Source organism: Gigantopelta aegis, chromosome 15, assembly GCF_016097555.1.
Source record: "Gigantopelta aegis isolate Gae_Host chromosome 15, Gae_host_genome, whole genome shotgun sequence".
In the NCBI taxonomy this organism is placed as follows: domain Eukaryota; kingdom Metazoa; phylum Mollusca; class Gastropoda; order Neomphalida; family Peltospiridae; genus Gigantopelta; species Gigantopelta aegis.
Genome location: NC_054713.1, coordinates 11,220,290 through 11,229,170, shown reverse-complemented (window position 1 = coordinate 11,229,170; position 8,881 = coordinate 11,220,290).

Sequence of the window (8,881 nt, the reverse complement as noted above, 5' to 3'; positions counted from 1 at the left end):
ATTATTATTAATATATATATATATATATATATATATATATATATATATATATATATATATATATATATATATATATAATATATATATATATATACTGAACAAAATAAGAAACTTCCGCTAACTTTGCTTGAACATAACTTGATGAAAACAAACAGGGGGAATAATTGTTATATATGCGTTTAAAGAGTGTTCCAAGATGCATCGTTTGGTGCAAAAATCATGGCCATAGGTTAACAGAAACTGGAAGACATTTTGACCAAGTGTGGTAGGGGTTACCCCCCCCCCCCCCCCCCCCCCCACACACACACACTTAATAACGGGTATGACCATCGCTTGAATTGACCACTGCAGTGCATCGCAGGCGCATAGAATTGACTAAAGTGTTGATTTCTGCCTGTGGAATATTGTTCCATTCCTGAATGAGCGCTTGACGAAGTTCGTTAACGTTAGCGGTGGGTTGGGACGACGCCTGAATCGTCTGTCCAGACTATCCCAGACATGCTCGATGGGGTTGAGATCAGGACTTTTAGCGGGCCTGTCATCAATGAAATCAATGTTATTTGTCCTAAGAAAATTTACAGTGTCTCTAGCTGTATGAGAGGTGGCATTATCATGCTGAAAAATCGAGATGTTGGCGTTGTTATGGAACAGAGGAATGACGTGATGAGCGAGAATGTCATCGCGGTAACGTTGAGCATTTAAATTGCCATCAATGACGACTAGTGGTGAACGATAACCATGGGCAATGGCTGCCCAGACCATGACACAACCCCCACCCCCGAAACGATCTCGTTCAAGAACACAACAGTCAGCATAGCGTTCATTTCTCCTACGGTAGACGCGCACCCTGCCATCACCACGTTGTAAAGAAAATCTGGATTCATCCGAAAAAAGAACGGTATTCCAGCGTCGCCAACGAGTGTGTACAGGTGCCCAATTAAGACGATTTAGACGATGACGTTGCGTTAAAACGCATCCGACGTAAGGACGTCGTGCATGTAAACCGTTCTCCCGCAGACGATTACGAACAGTTTGCCCACTGATTCGGTTATTATGAAGCCCAGGTGTGTTAGCAGCAGTAGCAGTGGCAGTTTGGAATCGATTGCGCAAATGCGTGTTCATGATATAGCGGTCTTGACCACGCGTTGTAACACGCGGACGTCCACGACGTGGCAAGTCGTTGGTGCTTTCTGTCGTTCGAAATCTTACGCGAAGATTTCGTATCGCTCGACTAGAACTCCCAACATGCCTTGCAACGTCTTCTGTCGACATGCCAGCATCAAGCATGCCAATCGCCCGTTCGCGTAAATTATTGGGTATTCTTGGAATACTAAAATTGCTACAATGTAAAAAACGTTAATTCTTTTACAAATTTTGAAGCGTTTTCGTTCACTTGACAACAATGTCAGTAAGACAAGTAAAACAAATTGACCGAATACTACACGGGACATGTCGAACCATGCATGCCAGTGCAAATTTAATTTCACGTTGTCGACGATTAACAGTGCAAAAATAATCGATAAAATTCATGAATCCTGATAATACAGCTCAAGGCTAATACCACCTATATAATTTCATTACACAATGAATTCTTTAACACAACAAATACTATATGTACAAATCGGAAGTTTCTTTTTTTCAGTGTATATATATATATATATATATATATATATATATATATATATATATATATATATATATATATATATATGCTGAAACAACATGTTTGAAAATTAATTGCAACGGACTTCCATGCTATTTCTCAACTATACTAAAACGCAAAAGAAACGCAGGTTCTCATTAAATTGGATATAAAATATTAAAAAAACAAAACGAAATGAAGATTTCAACATTTAATTTGGAGCTACACCAATTCGGCACACATTGGTGTTGGAAATTTTTGATTGAATTCCTTTTTGGCTATTGTTTCATGTCATAAAGTAGGGTGGGGGTCCATGTTAAAAATGTGAAAGAGACGACCTGTAGCATTGTCAAAGTCAGTATCGCGTGTGACCACCCTGGGCATTCAAACAGGCAGTGCAACGTCTCCTCATTGAGTTGACAAGCCGTTGAAAGAATGCCTGAGGGAGTGAGTTCCATTCATGGACCAATGCTGCCTCCAGCGCCTGCATATTCTGAGGTTGTCCGCGAGCCTGAAGGCGACGTCCGATTTCATCCCAGACGTGTTCGATAGGCGCCATGTCCGGTGATAAGGCTGGCCACGGCAACGTTGGGATGTTGTGCTGAGCCAGCAACGCCTGTGTTGCCCTGGCAGTGTGCGGCCTGGCATTGTCTTGCTGCAGCAAGCGCACACGTGGGTGAGCGGCAAAGAAGGGAACGACGTGATTGTTGATGACGTCATTTTGGTACACGGCGGCATTAACGCGTTGTCTGAACACATGAAGTTGTGTTCTGTGGTTGAATGAGAACCCACCCCACACCATCACACTACCCCCGCCCCATCGGTCGGCCTGCAGAACGCAGCAGTCGGAGTAACGTTCATGTCGACGTCGCCATACTCGGATTCGGCCATCAGCGTTGGAAACATTGTAACGGCTCTCATCAGTAAACAGAACTTGTTGCCACTAGCCACGTCGCCATCTTTGATGTTGTTGCGCCCACTGTTGACGTTGTTGGCGGTGCCGAGGGGTCAATATTGGTCCCACATAAGGACGGCGGTTACGGAGTCCTGCTGCCCTCAGACGGCGTCGGACGGTATCGGCGGACACTGGACCACGTGGACCACGCACCTGGTGAGCGGTGTTAGCTGCTGGCAGCATCCGATTCCTAAGGTGGGTCACCCGGATGTACCGGTCTAGGGCTGCGGTTGTCACCCTCGGGCGGCCGGTGCGTGGTCGATCGTTCACAGATCCAGTGATTTGGTGACGTTGAGAAAGGCGTGCGATTGTCGAAACATGACATCCCAATTGTCTGGCTACAGCAGTACGGGTCTGTCCGGCTTGCAACATCCCGATGGCCATCCCTCGCTGGAGTTGCGTCAGTCGCGGCATTTTTAAAATGTGATTCTGTTGTCTGTCACTACTCAAATTGAATTTATGCGATTAAATCCAGGTGTGTAGGCTTTATAAGCATTTCAATGAGTGTGTTTGCACTGGATTCATGATACGGATGATCCAGCACGTGCAAACAACGTGTTTTGAGAATTCGTGACGTCACACAGGTAATGAAATTGACACGCAGGTGGGACTGCGGTGTGGGTGTGTGCCATGTCCTTTAACACAGTTGAGGTTCAATTCCACCAAAGATACTGCTTTACAAAGTGCAATTCTTTCGCATTTTCAGGACCTGCGTTTCTTTTGCGTTTTAGTATATGTACCTCCCTCGTGGATGAAAAATTATTTATTTTTGTTTGTGTCCTACTCTATATAGACTGACGATCAAAAGAAAGTATACCAATTATTTTTATTATAAATAAACACAATACACGTTCATGGAAGGTTAGATAGGTTCCAGTATTGTTCGTTATAATGCAATCAATGACGAATAGTCGCACATTACTGCGTTTGGGCGATGCCGCACGTGAAAAATGAGTTTATTCATCAAATTACTGCACGAGAAACCTGATACTCGTGCACATAAGGGTATAAAAAAGGGTGCCATTGCTTAGAACATGTCTCAGTCAACAGTAAAACACCAGAGAACATGGCAAGGCTAACTGCTGAAGAGAGAGAAAGGGAGGGAGCTATTGGTATGGTGCAGGTGGGTGCGAGTTATGCCCATGTGGCAAGAATCCTGAATTGCACAAAATTGTCGATCACCAGGTTAATACAGCGTTACAGGGTGACTGGCAGGACTGCAGACAGACCACTAAGTGGAAGACCCCGCGTCACAACGGCCAACGAGGACTGCCATCTCCGCATCTTACACTTAAACGTAACGGGATTCCTCACTGTGACGTCATCTGCAGCGACTGGCCTTGGACATGTCATCAGTCGTCACACTGTAGGTCGACTGCGACAGCATGGTATCGGGGCCTATCGACCATTCAGAGGGATGACATTGACGAGGCAACATCGACTTCGACGTTTACGTTGGGCACGTCAGTTTCAACGTTGGCAACATCGGAACTGGCAACGTGTACTCTTTTTCTGATGAGGGCAGGCTCCAGTTATTCAGAGCTGATGGCAGGACTCTATATACCGACGTGCAGGAGAGGGAGAACAGCTCCGTGCTGTGTTCAGGAGACTGAACCGTTTGGTGGTGGATCTGTAATGGTTCGGGGCGGTATCTGTGGCCAACAGCGGACAGACCTTATTGCCATTGACAGAAATCTTAACGCACACCGTTACATCAACCAGATTTTACGTCCCGTCCTGTTACCGTTCTTGCAACACCATCCTAGACCTCGCACAGCTCGTGCAGTGCAACAGTTCTTCGCCGCAAACAACGTCAATGTTTTGCCATGGTCAGCCCGTTCAATTGACCCATCACCGATAGAACATTTGTGGGATCATCTTGGCCAGCGAATTCGACGTTGTCCTAACCCTCCAATGAACAAGGATCAGTTGGTACAGGCACCGAGGCAGGAGTGGAGGGCAATACCGGATGTCGTCATTAGGCGCTTAACAAACTCTGCCCGACATCGGGTCCATGCTTGCATACTTGCACATGGTAGACATACACGCTATTGAAACGTGTTTTTTTGTGGTCAAATTTATTCACCATCGTTATGAGTGGTCCTTTATGAAATCGCACATTTCACCCCTAGTGCTGTTGTGCACTGTGCTATTTATCATTTTATGGGTTTCATCGAGTATACTCGTGTTTATTTATCGCCAAATTATTATACTTTCAAAATATATATAACATTTGCATCAACTTATAATTAAATTTCTGTTACATTCATTACAACGTAACGTCATCCGATTGGTCCAGACGTAGCAACGGGAGTTTGTTCATTTTTCGATGAACGTAAAAATTACGTCGTCAGGGAACGTCGTATGTCATGACGTCATTTTATATGGGCAAGTTGTCTTAATGAGCGTTATTGTTTATGGATATAAAATTATTCAACATAAAGTATGACGTTTTAGTGTTATTATTAGAATGTATCATTCAAATTTAATTATAAGTATTGTCTGTTATTTCTTTTATGTTCATCTGGGTATGAACAAAAAAAATCATCCGCAAACTTATGTGAGAACGGCTTCGCCGATTCACAGTTTGCGGATGATTTTTTTTTATATACCCCGATGAACGTAAAAGAAACAGACAATCCTTAAGTGTTTTGTGTTTTTAATACTTTGAAAACATAATTGGTATACTTTCTTTTGATCGTCAGTTTACATAAGGGGCGGAACGTAGCCCAGTGATAAAGCGCTCGCTTAGTGAGCGATCGGTTTGGAATCGATCCCCGTCGGTGGGCCCGTTGGGCTATTTCTCGTTTAAGCTAGTGTCCCACGACTGGTATATCAAAGACCGTGGTATATGCTATCCTGTCTGTGCGATGGTGCATATAAAAGATCCCTTACTACTAATGGACAAAATGTAGCGGGTTTCCTCTCTATGACTGTCAAAATTACCATATGTTTGACATCCAATAGCCGACGATCAATAAATCAATGTGCTCTAGTGGTGTCGTTAAACAAAAACAAACTGTAACTTTAACTATATAAATACTGGGCTGTACCCTCCTGAGAATCTTATATTTTCCTTTTTCACTCCAGAAAATAGCATACACATCTCACGGTTTAATTTGTATAGTATTTTATTTGTTTATAAGTAGTAACACCCCCCCCCCCCCCCCCCCCCCTCCGCCCCAGGATTTTGATGAAGATACGGCCCTGAAATAAAGAGACAATTTGCTCACAGCTATTCTAGTTACCGTGTAAACGGTGACTACTATCACCCGGTCATTTCGCCGGCCATTCCCCATGGTTAGTAAAATATTCCTATTTACGTGCATGTTTTATTTGACATCGTGGCTGCCTGCATCCAAACCTTCCACACTCGCCTCATTCCCAGGGAAGAGAAAGAAAGCAAATATAATATTAATATTAAGAACTTACCTCTCTGTCGGCACTCCTGTATGATTTAGCCGGTAATAAGAAAATTGTGCACTGACCGTGTCATGGTAATAAGTAACCTGTCACCATTACGTTTTATTAAAGACACAATCGCGCAGTTTCTTCAAAGGGTCACATGAGGCGTGATTTAGCTCAGTAGGTTGAGTGCTCGCCTGGGGTGCTTGCGTCACAGGATCGAACCACCTCGATGGATCCATTCAACTGATTGCGTTTTTTCTCGTTCCAACCAGTGCGCCACAAGTGGTCAAAGACCGTGGTACGTGCTTTCCTGTCTGTGGGAAAGTGCATATAAAAGATCCCTTACTACTTTATGAAAAATGTAGCGGGTTTCCTCTGATGACTACGAGTCAGAATTACCAAGTGTTTGACATCCAATAACCGATGATTAGTTAATCAATGTGCTCTAGTGATGCCGTTGAACAAAACAAACTTTTAACAAAGTAAAGAGCAGCGACAAAAGTTACAGAAAAAGAAACAAGAACATTAAATACTGTCTAGACACTGACATAAACGTAATTAAAAATCATGAAACAGATTTCCGTGGATTTTTTTTTTTTCTCTTCTTCAAACTGAATATCATTCCAGCAAAAGGCTTGCCAACTACAGCGGCGAACACACTCGTTCGCGTTTGTGTGTGTACGTAGGGGCCTATGCGTTATGCGTATACGTTAAAAAGAAAACCCGGTTCTGTAATAATCAATAGGTCTAAACACATCCGTTTGCGTTTACGTATGCGTATGTACGTATGCGTTATCCGTACACGTTAAACGTAAGCCTGGAGCTAACTTTGACGTACACGCGAATGCTTACACAATGGAAATTTCGATGTTACGTCATCACCGGCGCGGATGCAGGATTTCTAAGAGGGGAGTGGGGTGGGGTGGGGTGGGGGTCCAAATGTGACGACTGATCTCTCCTTTTACACAGAACAGGTAATATAATCACGTTTCCCCTTAAAGGTTATGGTCGGTTTTCAAAGGTGGGGGGGGGGGGGGGGGCACTGGACCTCCCCCTGGATCCGCTACCACATCATCAGGGTTAGTTTCAATCATACCTCACATTATCTGTATTTTATACAGGTATAACTACTCTAGTAGTGAATTAAATTTGTTCTCCTAATACCATGTGTTCGTCTTTCCTTTCCATCAGTGTATTTGTTAGAAGATGTAGTTTGTTTTCTTTAACGACACCACTAGAGCACATTGTTTGGTTTATCATTGGCTATTGGATGTCATACATTTGATAATTTTGACATATTGTCTTAAAGAGGAAACCCGCTATATTTTCCCACGCATCAAGCGAGCGCTTTACCACTGGGTAACGTCCCGCCACATTATATTTGTTAGAAGGAAATGTTTTATTTAACGAAGCACTCAACACATTTTATTTACGGTTATATGGCGTCGGACACACAGATATGAGAGAGGAAACCCGCTGTCGCCACTTCATGGACTACTCTTTTCGATTAATAGCAGGGATCTTTTATATGCACCATCCCACAGACAGGATAGCACATACCACGCATTTGATATACCAATCGTAGTGCACTGGCTGGAACGAGAAATAGCCAAATGGGACCACCGACGGGAATCGATCTAAGATCGATCGCGCATCAGTCGAGCGCTTTAACACTGGGCTACGTCCGGCCACATTATATTTGTTAGAGGACAAAACACCTTTAAAATCGAGAAATAGCCCAATGGATATACCGACGCCGGGGGTCGATCCTAGACTGACCACGCATTAAGCGAGCGCTTTACCACTGGGCTACGTCCCGCCACATTATATTTGTTAAGAAGACAAAGCACCTTTAAGAACGGGCCTGACACGGTGTAGACCGCCACCTGGTATCACCCGTGTCCCACAAACTCGACTGGCCGTTGACACACATATTTGTTTGTGCAGGGCACCAAGAAGTCAATGTTGTTATCGTCTTGTATAGCACGCAGGGTCGTCAGGTGGGGGTGGGTGGTAGGTCATCCACCTCAGTATGAAACTAAAGTTAAAAGTTCGTTTTGTGTAACGACACTACTAGAACACATTGATTTATTAATCATCGGCTATTGGATGCCCAACATATGGTACTTTTGACATATAGTCTTTGAGAGGAAACCCGCTACATTTTTCCATTAGTAGCAAGGGATCTGTTAGTGCGCCATCCCACAGACAGGATAGCACATACCACAGGCTTTGAACACATGACAAAGTTTGGGGTGGGGCAGCTATTAGATGTCAAACGTTTGGTAATTTTGACATATGGTCTTATGTTTTCTAATTAGTAGCAAGGGATCTTTTATATGCATCATCCCACAGACAGGGCAGCACATACCATGGCCTTTGATATGCCAGTTGTGGTGGATTGGCTGGAACGAGTAGTACCGACAAAGTCATTGGTTTGTAAGCATCAAATTGTCCAATAGTATTGCATGTTACACCCATGCATTTATTTCCCCCGGTTATGAGTGCCCGCTGTGGGTATTAAAGTCCATGTAAAATAACAACAAAACGAAAATAACAAACAAAAACAAAATAACCTTTTACTTGTTTAGAACATTGTCTTGTTCTTTGTAGTAGCCCAAGACTTCACAATACATTTCATACGTACGACAAAATAAATATATATCTGGTGACCCCAAAAATCCTGAGAACCTTACTGAAATAGGAATGATTAAAAACCCAGTTTTGGGACTATACTATTAATATTTGATGTGGTGGGGTTGTTTAATTATCACATATACTATGATCTGTCCGGCTAATTTCAAGCCTATATTAACGCTGCTCATGGGCAAAGGGAAATAAGTCTTGTTCCAAAAACGATCGAAAAAGCTTTACAA